Below are 18789 nucleotides of genomic sequence, written 5' to 3' on the forward strand. Positions count from 1 at the left end.
CTGGTGTCGACTTTAATAATTTAGTCTCGGGTATAACTTGAGGCGTGACGGGGGCTATTTCTGTCTGTCTGTCTGTCTGTCTGTCTGTCTGTCTGTGTTTTGTCTGTCTTTATATTATACTTAACAATATATTAAGGGTATCGAATTAAATTATTATTATTATTATTATTATTATTATTATTATTATTATTATTATTATTATTATTCATTATTATTCGAAGCGACTACGAAAAATGACGTCAAGTGTTCTTTAGTTCACTCTATGTTCTCTTCGATGTTTTCAAGTTCTCTACGTGTTATTGCGAAGACTTGGGTTCTGTTTAGTTTATTTTCAGTACCCGAGGAGCTTGACCAACAGGAACAGGCGGAAGAGACTCTTAGAGCAGTTTTAACCAATAGAAACAGCCGGGAGGGATTCATACTGCAGTCTTAACCAATAGGAACAGGCGGGAAGGATTCATACTGCAGTCTTGACCAATAGGAAAAGGGGAAGGGTTCTTACTGCAGTCTTAACCAATAGGAACAGGCGGAAAGGATTCATACTGCAGTCTTGACCAATAGGAACAGGCGGGAAGGATTCATACTGCAGTCTTAACCAATAGGAACAGGCGGGAAGGATTCATACTGCAGTCTTGACCAATAGGAACAGGCGGGAAGGATTCTTACTGTAGACTTAACCAATAGGAATCGGCGTGAGAAGTCCCTATTGTAGCTCTAAACGTGATTCAACAACTACTGGGTATACTTGTTGTTGAAGACTGTTATTAATAGTGTAATGTATTAAGCTTCAACAAAATAAGGTTCTTGGTGATAAAGTTCTAAAAACCCAGGATAATTCCCCCCCCCCTAAAAAAAAATTCTTTATCCTGGGAAAATTTAACAAAAAAAGCTCTATCCTGCGACGATCAGCCTTAAAAAGTTCAAAAGAAAATAGTAGTATAATAATTTTAAAACAGCAATCAGTAAGTCTTATAATTTGACTTAACTAAACAATAACTTTTTAAAACGAAGATAGAAGCAATTGTGTCCATCGTTAAATATTAATATCACAAGTATATCCACCCCACTCTCCATTCCCCCTCCCCTCTCCATTCCACTATCCCCTTCCCTCTCTCTTGTCAATCCTATTTTCACACTTTCCTTTCCCTTGTTTACTTACCCCCCTCCCTCCCTCCTTCCTTCCTTCCCTCACAAGCCCCTCTTTTTTTATTAATCCATCCCCACTCGGTAATACCCCTTCCCTCCTCCCTCTCCGTCCTCTCTCTTTCCCCTACCTACCTCTCCTCCCACCTCCACTCTCACACTATCTCTCCCCCTCCTCATTCTCCCCCTTTCCCTCCATCCCCCAGACCTCCATTCCCTCCATATCACCCCCTCCCCCACTTTCCCACCACCTCTTTTACAACTTATTAACGCATTCCCCCAACCATAACCCTCCCCTCACCTCCCCTACCTCCACTATCACCCCTCCACCCTTCACACTATCCACCCTACCCCCTTCCCCTCCCCCTTCCCATCTCCCCTCCCACCCTCACCAACAGGCCAGTAAACGAGGTTCGAACTAGCGATTCTATCTGACACCCAATTAGCCTAAATGATGAAATTAACATAATTGCTGGTAGCTTCCCGTACCTATGTAATTACGGTGGCAAATTTAGAATGGCCGGTTAGTAGGTTTTATTAACTTGGGAATAATATTTTTTTTAAGCTCTCCCAGAAGTGTCGGCCGCGTGGATAAGTGATTTTTTTCCACTTTTTTTTCCTCTTTCTTTATCTTTTCCTTTGGTCTCGTCTATCCTGAGGTAAAAAGAAAAGAAATTGAAGCGAGGATGGATAGGAGGATAATGGAAGGGATGAAAATAAGGATAAACTAGAGGTGATGAAGGAAGGAAGGAAGGCAGAAGAATAGAGAATGGTAGGTGATAGGTAGTAGGAAGAAAACACGAAGATGGAAGAAATGGATAGAAGGAAGGGATAAAAGAAGGAATAGGAAGGAGGGATGAACAGGAGGAGGAGGAAAAAGAAGAGAAGAAGGAGTATGATGAAGTTGAATAGTCAAGGACATAAGAGATAAGGAAGAATAAAGAAAGAGATGGAAGATGGTTAGAAGAGGGAAATGGGAAAGGCGGGAGGAGGGAAAGGGAGAGGAAGACTAGTGTAGGGGGTGGGGAGGATTTAAAAAGTCAAGAGCTTAGAAGGGGAAGAGAGAGACAGGGGAAGGGGGTAAGAAGAACAAGGGGGGCAGGGGGGGGGAAGAGATAAGGGAGGAATTTCAAGCGTGGGATTTTTTTTTTTAGCGATGGAATGATTATTGTTTTGTTTTGACTGAGAGAGAGAGAGAGAGAGGTGCAACAATTAGTCGTAACGGCACCAATAAAACCCGGCCGACGCTCTCCACGATTTTACTTCAATATCCGTGATTGGTAATGCCAGCTCGAGACCATTATAACGCTAGGTGTCTCCTCCCTCACCTACCTACCTACACCTGTCTCCTCTCTACCTGTGGCGTAGTTACGATTATTATTATTATTATTATTATTATTATTATTATTATTATTATTATTATTATCATCGTTGTTGTTATTGTTTATTATTATTATTGTTGTTATTGTTATTATTATTAGTGGATTATTATTATTATTATTATTATTATTATTATTATAGCTTCGTTAGAACTACTTAACAAACATCAAATTAACCACCTTGTTTTTGTTTGAAATTGTAACTTACTTCTCACTAATTAAAAAAAACAAAAACATATAAATAAAAGATATACATATTAATATTTTTCATAAATTTCACTCTAATAAGTACTCCATTCTCCCACACTTATCGGCTCACTTATAAAATTATTAAAAAAAAAATTGTGTAATATGTTGGAAAAGTGAAAAAGTGAGAAAGTGAGATAGTGAGATAGATCAGGTTGTGATTAGAAATAGTGTAGAATGTTTTATCCCTGCAGGCATTTTGTTGAGGGTTTAAACAGGCAGCCATCATTACGGAGATTGGTAGGGTGTGGGCGTAATGGATAATACCATCTGATTGCTTATTCCCTTGTTGTTGTGGATGATGCCACCCCCCTGCCCCCCCACCCCCCACCCACCAAGGCCCCCCACCTAGTTAAAGTGAGCTGCTCCAACTTCTGTAATTCCAATAATCTATATTTCATTATGTTTAATTTTTTTTTTTATAAAGTGTGGTTGGTGTGGTGGTGGTGGTTGTTGTCGTTGTGGTGGTGGTTGTGGTGTGGTAGTAGTGTGGTGATGGTTTTGGTAGTGGTGTGGTAGTGGTGATGGTTGTGGTGTGGTAGTGGTGTGGTGACGAGGGAGGCACTGCGCAACTCACCTTACTTAATTAAGCCGAGGGACGCTGCACCAGGGAACGACTTCTGTATTGAGAGAAATTTTCGTAATGTAATTTAAATCCGCAAATCAATGACGTAACACACACACACACACACACACATACACACACACACACACACACACACACACATCATAAATCAATAAATAATTATTCCATACAGGGCTGTATAAAATTAACATCATTATTATCATTATCAGTAATAAACTATAACATTCGTATTAATGTCATCGTCATTTTCATTATTATTCTTATTTAGTTATCAAAATGTCTACCATAATCATCCAACCTTATAAATATGAATAACACAAACAACGTAAATAGTTAAGTACGAAAAATATATATCAATAAATAAAGTAATAAATAAAGAAATAAAGTAATAAATAAAGAAATAAAGTAATAAATAAATAAATAATTAAAGAATTTTCAAGAGTCAAATATTTATACTTCAAATAAAACTAAGACAAGATGGTGTGTTAATATGAGTCACAATGTTCAGTCTAACACCTAACCTAACCTAGTAACCTAACCTAACCGAACCTAACCGAACCGAACCAAACCTAACCTAACCTAACCGAACCTAACAGAACCGAACCAAACCTAACCTAACCTAACCAAACCTAACCGAACCTAACAGAACCGAACCAAACCTAACCTAACCAAACCTGACCGAACAAAGTGATGGTTTATATATACAGTATAGTCTTATATTCTGGTAATGGTGTGTGGCCAGTGACGGTGTGTGGACAGTGACGGTGTGTGGACAGTGACGGTGTGTGGATGGTGAAGGTGTGTGGACGGTGACGGTGTGTGGACAGTGACGGTGTGTGGACAGTGACGGTGTGGACGTGACGGTGTGTGGACAGTGACGGTGTGTGGATGGTGAAGGTGTGTGGACAGTGACGGTGTGTGGATGAGTGAAGGTGTGTGGACGGTGACGGTGTGTGGCCAGTGACGGTGTGTGGACAGTGACGGTGTGTGGATGGTGACGGTGTGTGGCCAGTGACGGTGTGTGGACAGTGACGGTGTGTGGATGGTGAAGGTGTGTGGACAGTGACGGTGTGTGGACAGTGACGGTGTGTGGACAGTGACGGTGTGTGGAAGTGACGGTGTGTGGACAGTGACTGTGTGGATGGTGAAGGTGTGTGGACAGTGACGGTGTGTGGACAGTGACGGTGTGTGGACAGTGACGGTGTGTGGACAGTGACGGTGTGTGGATGGTGAAGGTGTGTGGACAGTGACGGTGTGTGGACAGTGACGGTGTGTGGATGGTGAAGGTGTGTGGACAGTGACGGTGTGTGGACAGTGACGGTGTGTGGACAGTGACGGTGTGTGGACAGTGACGGTGTGTGGATGGTGAGGTGTGTGGACGGTGACGGTGTGTGGCCAGTGACGGTGTGTGGACAGTAACGGTGTGGGCGGTGACGGTGTGTGGCCAGTGACGGTGTGGACAGTGACAGTGTGTGGACAGTAAGGTGTGTGGACAGTACGGTGTGCGGACAGTGATGGTGTGTGGATGGTGACAGTGTGTGGCCAGTGACGGTGTGTGGACAGTGACGGTGTGTGGCCAGTGACGGTGTGTGGCCAGTGACGATGGCCAGTGACGGTGTGTGTGGTGACGGTGTGTGGCCAGTGACGGTGTGTGGATGGTAACGGTGTGTGGCCAGTGACGGTGTGTGGACAGTGACGGTGTGTGGACAGTAACGGTGTGCGGACAGTGGCGGTGTGTGGCCAGTGACGGTGTGTGGATGGTGACGGTGTGTGGCCAGTGACGGTGTGTGGCCAGTGACGGTGTGGATGGTGACGGTAAGTGGCCAGTGACGGTGCGTGGACGACGGTGTGTGGACGAAACGGTGTGCGGACAGTGACGGTGTGTGGACGGTGACGGTGTGTGACCAGTGACGGTGTGGCCAGTGGCGGGTGTGGACAGTCACGGTGTGCGGCAAGTGACGATGTGTGGACAGTCAGGGTGTGCGGCAAACTGACGGTGTGAACAGTGACGGCGTGCGGCCAGTGACGGTGTGTGGCCAGTACGGTGTGTGGCCAGTGACGGTGTGTGGCTAGTTGACGGTGTGTGGCCAGTGGCGTGGACAGTGACGATGAGTGGCAAGTGACGGTGTATGAACAGTGACGGCGTACGGCCAGTGTCGGTGTGTGGCCAGTGGCGGTGTGTGAATGACGATGTGCGGCAAGTGACGGTGTGTGAACAGTGACGGCGTGCGGCCAGTGACGGTGGGTGGCCAGTGACGGCGTGTGAACAATGACGGTGTGTGGCCAGTGATTGGCCAGTGACGGTGTGTGGACGGTGACGGTGTGTAGACAATGACGGTGTGTGGCCAGTGTCGGTGTGTGACCATTGGCGGTGTGTGGACAGTGACGATGTGCGGCAAAGTGACGGTGTGTGAACAGTGACGGCGTGCGGCCAGTGACGGTGGGTGGCCAGTGATGGTGTGTAGACAATGATGGTGTGTGGCCAGTGACGGTGTGTGGGCAGTGACGGTGTGTGGGCAGTGACGATGTGCGACCAGTGACGGTGTGTGGACAGTGACGATGTGTGGCCAGTAACGATGTGTGGCCAGTGGGGGTGTGTGACCAGTAACGGTTTGTGACCAGTAACGGTGTGTGGCCAGCGACAGTGTGTGTGGAGTGACAGTGTGTGTGGCCATCCAGTGACGATGAGAGATCCAATGAGTGACCAATGACGATATTATGGCCATGCAGTAACGATATATAACCAAGCAGTGACAATGTTTCCTGAGGTACAGCCGAACACCCGCCAAACATCACCTACCGCCTCCTCCCCATTCCTCTAAAAGCTGTGTGTCTCTACATCGTCATCTGATAGATTTAAACACACCAATAAACACAATCCCCAAGAACATACAGAAAAATCGCTTCATACACAAGACAACAAGTATTAAATATGAGACAATACAAGTCATACAACTCTCCGATACACCTTGTGGAACGAAGCTTCATAATACCGACAACTGAAGCAAACAAAAACAAAATCTTGACCAACACAAACAAACAAACAAACAACTCGCTGGAGAGGAATTTAGCGAGAAAAATAATCTCTTAATATTATGGAAGTTTGTGTGTTAGTGAGAGTTGGGGGAGACTATCTCGTGTGTGTGTGTGTGTGTGTGTGTGTGTGTACGGGTGGTTATGTAAGTCGTCAAATTTATATTAATATAAATAGTTACTCAATACTTATCTTTATCTTCACTACATGATAAGAGATGACACAACACAAACGTTATCTTAAAATAAATATATAAAATAATAACAAAAATATTCATGACATTATTTTCCAGGTGAAGCCTTCCTATAATAATAATAATAATAATAATAATAATAATATTCTTTGAGTGATTTTTACTATCATTAATATTTAAAAACTTTAAATTACCTGGATTAAATTTTCATAGGGGAATGTTCTAAACTTTGTGAGTAAGATTCCTGATATATTTCCCTAATCTTTCCATTCTTATTTACTACAATATTATTTACCCAATTCTTCTATGTTCTAATAATATTTAACTTATTTTGATTTATTTCTGTCTTATTAATTTTCTATTCATGTTACTTTTATTTTATTTTAGTTTTTTTCTTCAATAAACCGTAAATGAGACGTAAATGAGATACAAGTTTTTTATTAACTGTAAAAAAAGTAAAATTATTGGTATATTTTAATTTACTTCACGTCTGCAGTTTATTTCTTTACTAAAAATTGTTGCCTCATAATTTTCTTTCATATTTAGTTTCACAATAATTATGTAGTAACAAATCATCTGTACAATTAATGAGTATTATTTTTTTGGGTTTTACAAAATTTATTAACAAAAAATAATTAAATTTCACAATACTGATTTTGTTTTTTAGTTTTTAAATACATACACAAAATATACTTCACTTTCATGGATTATTTCTTACAATAATTATCAGTTTTATGTATTTTTTATATATTTTGAAATGAATAAACTGATAAAAATTTTGACTTACACTTCAACAATAATAATAATAATAATAATAATAATAATAATAAAAGTCACGTCACCACTGCAGTACTAATATATTCTTAATACTTAACATACTATATACAGGCAATAATATACACTACTTGACATACAAAAATTATATAAGAAAAAATCTGTTACTTAACGGTTATTGTTATTAGTTGTATTTATAACCGATTGTCGTTTTGGTGTCGTTATTAATGAAAGTCGTCGTTGTTGCTGTTGTTGGTGTCGGAGTCGTTATAGTTGTCTTTATCGTTGTCGGAGTCGTTATCGTTGTCGTTATTTGGGAGTCGTTGTCGTTATTGTTATTGGGGTTCGTTATCGTTATTGGGGTCGTTATCGTTATTGGGGTTCGTTATCGTTATTGGGGTCGTTATCGTTATTGGGGTTCGTTATCGTTATTGGGGTCGTTATCGTTATTGGGGTTCGTTATCGTTATTGGGGTCGTTATCGTTATTGGGGTCGTTATCGTTGAGGTTCGTTATCGTTATGGGGTCGTTATCGTTATTGGGGTTCGTTATAGTTATTGGGGAGGTTATCATTATTGGGGTCGTTATCGTTATTAGGTCGTTATCGTTATTGGGGTCGTTATCGTTATTGGGGTCGTTATCGTTATTGGGGTTCGTTATCGTTATTGGGGTCGTTATCGTTATTGGGGTCGTTATCGTTATTGGGGTCGTTATCGTTATTGGGGTCGTTATCGTTATTGGGGTCGTTATCGTTATTGGGGTCGTTATCGTTATTGGGGTCGTTATCGTTATTGGGGTCGTTATCCTTACTATCGTCATCAGTATAAACACATCACACTCCGTCTTTTTTATTTAGTAATTTTTCAGTAAGTTTTCCCGCGAGTTCAATATAATCGTAATAAAAAAAAATATACAACCAAACGCGGAAAACAAGGAAAATAAAATCAGTAAATTAGAATTACGAACAAATAAATAACAGTAAAACAAACTTAGAACTTAAAAATACGATAATAATACAAATAAACAAATAAATAATACTAATATAATAATACCAACAAAAACAACAACAACAACAATAATAATAATAATAATAATAATAATAATAATAATAATAACAATAATAATAATAATAATAATAATAATAATAATAACAATAATAATAATAATAATAATAATAATAATAATAATAATAATAATATAAACCTAACCTAACCTAACCTAACCTAACCTAATCTAACATAATTTACGATGTGTATGTTATAGAAATTTAAACATATATACAATACACTTCATCTATTGTATTTCTGACAGTTGCTTCTAGACATACACTGACATACACCTCCCTTATACTCAGGTCTTCCCACACCCTCCACACACACACACACACACACACACACACACACACACACACACACACACACACACACACCTCTCCACACCCCAACACACACGCATCTTACATCCTCACACCTTCCCTACACCCCTCCCCACACACCTGGCTGGGACTGTGTGTGTGTGTGTGTGTGTGTGTGTGTGTGTGTGTGTGTGTGAGTGTGTGTGTGTGTGTGTGTGTGTGTGTGTGTGTGTGTGTGTTGTCTCTTTGCATCGTTGCCAAGAACCAATACGACAATGAGCCCACGAACTAGTAATCAGGAAATTCGTGATCAAAGGTAGACAGATTCCTTTCATCCTGCCCTGATATCTCATCCCCGTGGAGGAACAGAGACAGGGAGAGGGAGAGACAGGGAGAGGGAGTTGGGAAGGGAGAGAGAGAGGTGGGAGAGGTGTGGGAAAAGGAGAAGCAGCGAGGGAGATATAGGATAGAAAGGAAGAGAGAAAGTGAAAAAGAGATGAAGAATAGGAGATAGGTTGAGGGAGAGAGGGAGAAAAGAGAAGATGGAGGGGGTAGGTGAGGGGGTGAAGAAAAGGGAGTTAAGGGAGCAAGGGAAGGGTAGGAGGAAAGGAAGGGAGGGAATGGAGAGCTGGGGAGTGTGGGTCCCAGGAGGGAGGAAAAAAGAGGTAAGGAGGTTAGGAGGAGGGAGGGAGGGAGGGAGGAGGTAGGGGGAGGGAGGGAGGTAGGAGGAAGGTAGAAGGAGGGAGAAGAGAAAATAAGATGGTGGTGACAGCTTGTGGGGGAAGATGGTTGAAATGCAAGGCTCGTCTGTAGAGGAGATGACAGCCTGGTGAGAGCAAGACTGACACTTAGACACACAAGACAGACAGGCTGAGAGAGAGAGAGTTGTTAATGGTATGTCTCACTATAAGCGTCAACAACTAAGGTCTTTTTAATACGCATCTTAGGGTAATAAACACTATAATCATCAATAATTTCCACTTAAAGAGACACAACTATAATTACTATAGGTAATCACTCAGCGGTACTATGGTAATAAACCTGTACACCTGGACAGATTTAATTTGATAATGTGTACAGCTGTGGGCAAAATTCCCTGGACTCTTAACAAAAATAACGACAGTGAAATGGTAATAATTAAATGGTGATTGTGTAATTAATGTAAAGAACGAATAAATAGCAAATAAAAATACTATATATGTGTTTGAAATAGAGTTTATCTTTTATTATTATTATTATTATTATTATTATTATTATTATTATTATTATTATACACAAGCCGAGGGATAACAACAAATTTTCACTCTTTTGAATTATTAACATTTTCAGTGCAGTAATATAGATAATTTAACCGTCAATTATCAATATTTCAATTATTTCAGAATCCAGTGAATTATAATAAAATAATTGATCTATTATTATTTATATATATACATCTACTAAGTTCTATATACACATCTAGTAATTTTTTGTGCGCCTGGTAATTTATATATATACATCTAATAATTTTTATCCCTTTAATTATTTGTGTTTATATTAGTATAAAAATATCATTTATTTTTTTATCACACAATTAATTTCATCTTCATTAACTTGTAAGTGTTAAATGGGGTAATATTCTTGTGAGTAATATTCATAGACAAATATTTCTCTACCGGGTAATATTTTCAATTAATTCATGTTATATATTTCCATACACCTTTAAAGCATCAGGTTAAATAAAGTCAAATTAATTTCCATATTTACACACAGAAACGAATTGAATAAAAATTTAAATCAGAAGACTAATTATAATACATTATTTACATATATCCAAAACTATTCCATGAAAAAATAAGAACAAATAAAACTGCTTAATTAATCAACTAATTATCTATTTCCACATATAAAACAAAACTAATTAATCATTTACATAATAATATTTACAAACTCACATCACCAGAAATTTAACCCCTAAAAAAAAAAAAACATTGGTAAAAACAAAAAAAATACAATAAATTCACGATTGGATTATAATAAACCTATAACCCGAATATAAACCCACCCAAAATATAATATAAAACCAATCAACATGTCAATCGGGGAGGGGGTGAGGGATGCTATTAAACCATCAACTGTCTCTTTGATGCTGTGAGTCAATGGCGGCCACAAACGCATCTACTCGTGAAATGAAATAAATTTTGCCTTCAAGTGTTCAGTCAGATGAGAAATTAATGTTTTATATATATATGTATGTATCTAGTTCTGTAAAAAAAGAGAGAGAGAGAGAGAGAGTTATTGATTAGCCTACAATAGAAATGCGATGAAAAGAAAGAAATAAAGGAAAGAAAGAAAGAGAGAGGCAGGGAGACAGAGAGATAATACCTATTCTAAATACGGACGAAGGTGGTAATATGAGGAGGTGGGAACGGGGAGGGAAGAGGAGGAGGAAGAGGAGAAGGAGGAGGAGGAGAAGAATCAGATCTGAAAATTAACGGTGGGAAGAGGGGGTACAAGGGGAAGGGAAAGGGGCGCTGGGATAGGAGCAAAGGGAAGGAGATTTATGAAAAGGGAAAACACAAGGGAAAAGGTTAATGAAGGAAGGGATCAGTATGGAAAAAGTATTCGTGGGATGGTATGGGTGTGAAGGGGATTAATGGAATGGTTTGTATGTGGGAAGAAGAGAGAGAGAGAGAGAGAGAGAGAGAGAGAAAGAGAGAGAGAGAGAGAGAGAGAGAAAACCATCTGATAACTACTAACACATTAATAATAATAATAATAATAATAATAATAATAATAATAATAATAATAATAATAATAATAATAACAACAATAATAATAATAATAATAATAATAACAATAATAATAACAGTAAATCGCCATTGATTTACGAATTATTTGTGCGATTATATTTTTTTACTTATTTTGGAGAAAGACTTTGGGGAATGTGTTGTTGGGGAAGGAAGGGGAGAGGGAGGGAGGGAGGGGGAGAGGGTAGGGACGAGGGAGGGAAGAAGATGGAGGGGGAATGGGGGTGGTGAGGAGGTTGAAGGAAGAAACTTTCATCTCACACCATCCAATATACCCCCCACCCCTCCCCTACACTCACCCATGTCTCCTCCTCCCCCACCCATGTCCCTCCAACCCCTACCACCTCCTCCAGCCGTCCAATGAACAGCGCTAATCTATTGTACTAATTCGTTCACTGGTCTTCTTCTTCTTCTGCTTCTCTTCTTCTTCTTCCTCTTCTTCTTCCTCTTCTTCTTCTTTCTTCTCTAGCATCTCTCTTCTCTTTCTTCTTCTTCTCTCATATCTCTCTCTTCTCCTTCTCTCGATCTCTTTCCGGGTATCTCTTTGTCTCTCCTTCGTCCGTCGAGAACCTCGGTACTTAACCTCTCTCTCTCACTCTCTCTCTCTCTCACTCTCTCCCATGATGGTGTTAGAGAGAGAGAAGAGAGAGAGAGAGAGAGAGAGAGAAGAGAGAGAGAGGAGAGAGAGAGAGAGAGAGAGAGAGAGAGAGAAGTTTTGCATCACCACCCACGTAGTTATGCATCACCACCCACGTAGTTATGCATCACCACCCACGTAGTTATGCATCACCACCCACGTAGTTATGCATCACCACCCACGAAGTTATAGTATCACCATCACCACCCACGTAGTTAGCATCACCATCACCACCACGTTATGCATCACCACCCACGTAGCTGCATCACCACCCACGAAGTTATGCATCACCACCCACGTAGTTATGCATCACTTGACGTAGTATAAGAGGAGAGGAGTTAAGGGTTGTCCCCTGATGTCATTACTATGGGTGTCTGGTGATGTCATTACTATGGGCGTCTGGTGATGTCATTACTATGGGTGTCTGGTGATGTCATTACTATGGGTGTCTGGTGATGTCATTACTTATGGGTGTCTGGTGATGTCACATTATGGGTGTCCGGTGATGTCATTACTATGGGTGTCTGGTGATGTCATTAAGGGTGTCTGGTGATGTCATTACTATGGGTGTCTGGTGAGTTGTCATTAAGGGTGTCTGTGATGTCATTACTATGGGTGTCTGGTGATATTACTATGGGCGTCTGGTGATGTCATTATTGGGTGTCTGGTGATGTCATACTATGGGTGTCTGTGATGTCATTATGGGTGTCTGGTGAGATGTCATTACTATGGGTGTCTGGTGATGTCATTACGGGTGTCTGGTGATGTCATTACTATGGGTGTCTGGTGATGTCATTACTATGGGTGTCATCAAATTTACATACGTGTGTGAGTCTTAATTCACACAAGCCGCAGCCCATTCTGTGGTAAGGGGGTGGTGGCGGTGCGAGGCGCGGCGGGCCTCAGTTGTGGGCGTGCGGGCGTGCAACCCTTCCTCCTTGAGCACGAACAAGATGAGAGGAAACGAACGGGGCGTGAGTCTTGGCTTTCACTCTCAAGGACTTAGGTTGAAGCTTACTTGAACCCTTTTTGAGCTGTCGTGTGCCGCTTCGCCCGCCTCTTATTCTTCTTCCTCTTCTATTTTATATTCTTCTTGACTTCATATTCTTCTTGTTTCTTCCTCTTCCTCTGCTTCTACTTCCTTTTTTCTTCCCTCTTTCTTTTTTCTTCATCTTATTATTATTCTTTCTTTTCTTCTTCTTCTTCTTTCTTCCTCTTATTCTTTCGTTCTATTCTTCTTCCGATTTTCTTCCTTTTCCTTTTCTCCGCCATTATCGAGGAAATATATTAATAAAGAGTTCAAAGGTGGGGAGGAGGAGGAGGAAGAGAGAAGAGTGGAGAAGATAGGGAAGGAGGAGGTAGGAGGAGGGAAGAGAGGGGGGGTCTAGTAAAAGAAAATGGGGAAGTAGAGGCAAGAAGAGGCTAATCCATCCCGAGGAGGGGGGGTTAAGGGTTGTCCACTAACATTTACTCTAATTTGGTACTTAAGCTTCCTAAATATGTGGGTGGTGGGAAGGGGTGGGGGGTGGTGGTGTGGGTGGAGAAGGTGGAGGTGGGGTGAGAGAAGGGTGAGGTGGGTGGAGGGTGTAGAAGGGGTTGAGGCTTGTGGTTCACTTGGGAAGGAGATTGAAGAGTGAGGCGGCCATTTGATTATTATTATTATTACTATTAAACTAGAAATGGGAAGTTTAGTTACCATGAGAGAGAGAGAGAGAGAGGAGAGAGAGAGAGAGAGAGGCCATCTAAGTCTTTATTATCATTTATTTTTTTCCCAAATTCGCTTCTTCAACCCTCTCATCCTTCCTCCCCCTCCTCTTTATTCTTTATTGACCTCTCCTCCTCCTCCCTCTTCACACCTCTCCCACACACACAAGGTTCCCACAACTAAACTCTCAACAATGATCATTTACAAACAAACTTTTTCCTTTTTTACTTTTTTTTGCCTTGTTTTTTGTTGTTTTTGTTTTTACACCCAAAAGATCTTTATTTTTCTTTCTTTTTTTTTGTAAATTTCTTCAGTTAGAAAATCTTAAATGGTGGGAATTGTTTTCTTCACCAACGAATGTGTTCTGTTTATTAAGTGATTATTTGACGTTTGAAAAATGTTCCCATCTCCTCCTCCCTCACCCCCATTCCTCACCTGGACATTATCTATTATCAGGTTTTTATATTTGGAGAAAAAATTAGCTGTTGTTTTTTTAAGCTCCATTTTGATTGTTGTTGTTGTTGTTGTTGTTGATCAGTATCGAATATTTACAACAACCACAAAAGAAGGGAGGGGAGGAAGGGGAGGAGGAGGAAGGGGAGGAGGAGGAAGGAGGAGGAGGAAGGAGGGGAGGAAGGGGAAGGGGGGGGAGGGTAATATTGTTCTTACACGCCTAAAAGTTTTATTTCCGCAAGGTCTTGGATTGTAGGAGGAGGGGGCTAGGGATGGGGCTTGGTTTGGTTTTAGGATGAAGGGGGGACTGATTTAAGAGGGGGGAGAGGGGGGACTATATTATTGGCTATAATCTATGGGAGAAGATGTTTTTGTTTTTTAAGTCAATAATTCCATTACTTATATTGTTATTAAACCAGATGAAGCTAACCTAACTCTAACCAAATACCAATCCTAACCTAACCCTAACCTCACGAACCTAACCTAACCTAACACTACATCTCCTAACCTCCAAGGTAGCGTCAAGGAATATTTATTCACCAGGAAAATAAACAAAGGGTGACTAATGTTCAGGTGATAACTCCTCCCTAACACCAACCCCCTACCCCCCCTACCCTCTATACATTCCACCTCGCCTCACCTCCCCTCACTCCTCCCACCCCCCAACCAACATACACCAAGGAGTAATTAGACTGTATTTGGGAGAGGCAATGGGGCGAGGAAGCCAAGAGGCAGCTGAGGGCTTGAGGAGAGGCACTCTGGAAGAACCAAGTGTCCTTCCTGGTTCTCTGTGGTTTCCTGACGACGACGCTGTAGGAGGGGAAGGAGTGAGGGGAGGTGAGATGGAGGAGGAGAGAGAGAGAGAGAGGGAATGGGGAAAGAAGGAGGAGTCAATTAGGAGAAGAGAGGAGGAGGGGAGGAGATGGAGGAAAAGAGTAATTAGAGAGAGAGAGGGAAAGGGGGAAGAGAAGGGAGGAGTCAATTAGAGAAAGAGAGGAGTGAGGGGGGAGAGAGGGGAAAGAGTCAGTTAGAGAGAGAGGGAAAGAATCAGACAGAGGGTATGGAGGGAAGAGGGAGTGGGGAAGGCGGGAGATGATTAGAGAGAGAGAGAAAGGATAGAAAGAGGGAAGGAGTTAGTTAGAGAGAAAAAGGGAAAGACGGAGAGAGAGATAGAGTCAACGAATGGGAGGGAAGAAAAGAGGAACGAGAGAGACGGAGAGAGAGAGAGAGAGAGAGAGAGAGAGAGAGAGAGAGAGAGAGAGAGAGAAGAGAGAGAGAGAGAGAGAGAGAGAGAGAGAGAGAGAGAGAGACTCCGAAGGACCCCTGATATCACAACAGTACACAAGACATAGACTCCACAAGGCGAAACACATTAGGTATCCGTAGATGAAGAAACCTAACCTAACCTAACCCAACCTAACCTAACCTCACCCAACCCAACCTAACCCAACCTTAACCCAACCTAACCTTAACCTAACCTAACCTAACCTAACCTAACCTTAACCCAACCCAACCCAACCCAATCTAACCTAACCTAACCTAACCTTAACCTAACCTAACCTTAACCTCACCTAACTCCATCCTAACCTAACCCAACCCAATCAACCTAACCTAACCTCACCTAACCTAACCTAACCTAACCTAACCTAACCTAACCTAACCTTAACCCAACCTAACCTAACCCAACCTAACCTAACCTCACCTAACCTAATCTATAACCTAACATACACATTTGGTTGTTGTTATAATATAGACTGTTTATATAGTAGTAGTTGTTGTTGTTGTTTATTAATGTATAAAATATATAAATCGATCAGCGTGATGTTGATATAAATTCTGCTGTAAGATTTTCATTAAGAAGAAATACATTTAGTGTTGTTTAAATAATTTATATACTTGATTAATTTCCATCTATCGATTTGTTTTGTGTCTTATTTATTTATTTAGTCATTCATTTATCTCTCTCTCTCTCTCTCCTCACACACGCTTCACTCTCACTCTCTCCTGCCCCTTTCCCCTGTGGCCCAGCAGGGGGTTGGGGGGCGGCATTCACCTGGTCATTACCCCATTAGCGAGTGACAGGTGCGGGTGACACTCCGAGTGTGGCCCAACGCGGCACCAGAGACTCAATTAAATCTGGAAATTGCTTGATTAGTGTTAGAAAGACGTGGATAATGAAACAGTGGAGGGAGAGGGGTAGGGGGGAGGGAAGGAGAGGAAGGGAAAGAAGAAAGAGAGGGAAGGAGGAGGGAGGGAGGAGGAAGGAGGAAGGAGGGTAGGGGAGGAGGAAGGAGGGAAGGAGGGAGAGGAGAGGAAGGGGAAAGGAGGAAGGAAGAGAAAAAGGAAAGATGAAAAGAGAGGAAGAAAGGGGAGGGAAGGAGGAGGAGGGAGGGTAGGGGAGAGGAGAAGGAAGGTGACAAGGGAGAAAAAATGAAGGAAGAAAAAAGGGAGGAAAGGTAGGAGAGAAAGGAAAGAACAGATGGAAGGAAAAAGTGAAGGGGATAGAGGGAAGGAAGAATAGAGAAAGGAGGGAGGGAGGAAGGGGAGGGAAGATGGCAGGGGAATAGCAATGGTGGAAGGAAGAAGAGAGAGAGGGAGGAGAAAAGGGAGGGAGGAGAGAGTATAATACTTTCGAGAGAAAGAGGGTAGAGAGTGTTGGGAGGAGGGAGGGAGTGTTGGAGGGAGGAGGTTGGAGGGAGGAGTGTTAGAGGGAAGAGGAGGGAGGCTGAGGGAGGAAGTGTGGGAGGGAGGGAGTATTGGAGGGAGGGAGGTTGGAGGGAGGGAGTATTGGAGGGAGGAGTGTTGGAGGGAGGGAGTGGAGGGAGGGGAGTATTGAGGGAGGGAGTGTTGAGGGGGAGTGTTGAGGGAAGTTGGTTTCATTTATTGCTTAATGTACGATTAATTATGTTACCACCATCACTACAACCACCATCACTACAACCACTAACACAGCCATCACCACCACTAACCCCCACCTCCACCACTAACCCCCACCACTTCCACCACTAACCCGCACCACCATCACCACCACTAACCCCACCACTTCTCCACCACTAACCCCCACCACTTCTCCACCACTAACCCCCACCACTTCCACCACTAACCCGCACCACCATCACCACCACTAACCCCCACCACTTCCACCACTAACCCCACCACTTCCACCACTAACCCCACCCCCTCTCCACCACTAACCCCCACCCTCCACCACCAACCCCACCCCTCCACCACCAACCCCCACCACTTCCACCACTAACCCCACCACTTCACCACCACTAACCCCCCACCTCTCCACCACTAACCCCACCCCACCACTCAACCACACCCCACTAACCCCACCTCTCCACCACTAACCCCTCACCACTTCCCACCACCACCTGCACCACCATCACCACCACTAACCTCGCACCACCATCACCACCACTAACCCGCACCACCATCACCACCACTAACCCCAACTTTCTCCACCACTAACCCCCACCCCTTCTCCACCACTAAACCCCACCTTCACCACCACTAACCCCCACCCTTCTCCACCACTAACCCCCACCCTCTCCACCACTCAACCTCCCCACTCTCCACCACTAACTCCCACTTTCCACCACTAACCCCCACCACTTCACCACTAACCCGCACCACCATCACCACCACTAACCCGCACCACCATCACCACCACTAACCCGCACCACCATCACCACCACTAACACAGCCATCACCACCACTAACCCCCACCCTTCTCCACCACCAACCCCACCACCACTCCACCACCAACCCCCACCCCTCTCCACACTAACCCCACCACTTCTCCACCACCAACCCCACCCCTTCACCTCCACAACCCCTCACCCACTTCCACCACTAACCCCCACCATTCTCCACCACTAACCCCTCAACCTCTCCACCACTAACCCGCACCACCATCACCATCACCAACCCCCACTACCATCACCACCACTAACCCCCCCACTCTCACCACCACTAACCCCCCTCACACTACCACCACTAACCCCACCACTTCCACAACAACCCCACCACTTCCACCACTAACCCCCCACCCACCACCACCAACCCCACCACCTCTCCACCACTCAACCCCCACCCTCTCACCACTAACCCCACCCTCTCCACCACCAACCCCACCACTCTCCACCACTAACCCCACCACTCTCCACCACCAACCCCCACCACTTCCACCACTCAACCCCCACCCTCCACCACTAACCTCATCTCCACCACTCAACCCCACCACCTCCACCACTCAACCCCCACCACTTCCACCACTAACCCCACCCCTCTCCACCACTAACCCCACCTCTCCACCACTAACCCACCTCTCTCCACCACCAACCCCACCCCTCTCCACACCAACCCCCACCCCTCTCCACCACTAACCCCCACCACCACCAACACACTAACCCCACCCCCTCTCCACACCACCAACCCCCACCTCTCCACCACTCAACCCCACCCCTTCTCCACCACTAACCCCCACCTCTC

General features: G+C 43.3%; 1 protein-coding gene across 1 annotated transcript in view; it reads left to right on the top strand.

Moving 5' to 3' along the window:
• LOC121874635 (visual system homeobox 2-like) overlaps positions 1-18789 on the top strand; it is a 48895-nt gene that overhangs the window by 10302 nt on the left and 19804 nt on the right. The gene's annotated exons all lie outside the window — the stretch shown is intronic.

The sequence above is a fragment of the Homarus americanus genome, unplaced genomic scaffold, assembly GCF_018991925.1.
Source record: "Homarus americanus isolate GMGI-L3 unplaced genomic scaffold, GMGI_Hamer_2.0 scaffold34360, whole genome shotgun sequence".
Taxonomy (NCBI): domain Eukaryota; kingdom Metazoa; phylum Arthropoda; class Malacostraca; order Decapoda; family Nephropidae; genus Homarus; species Homarus americanus.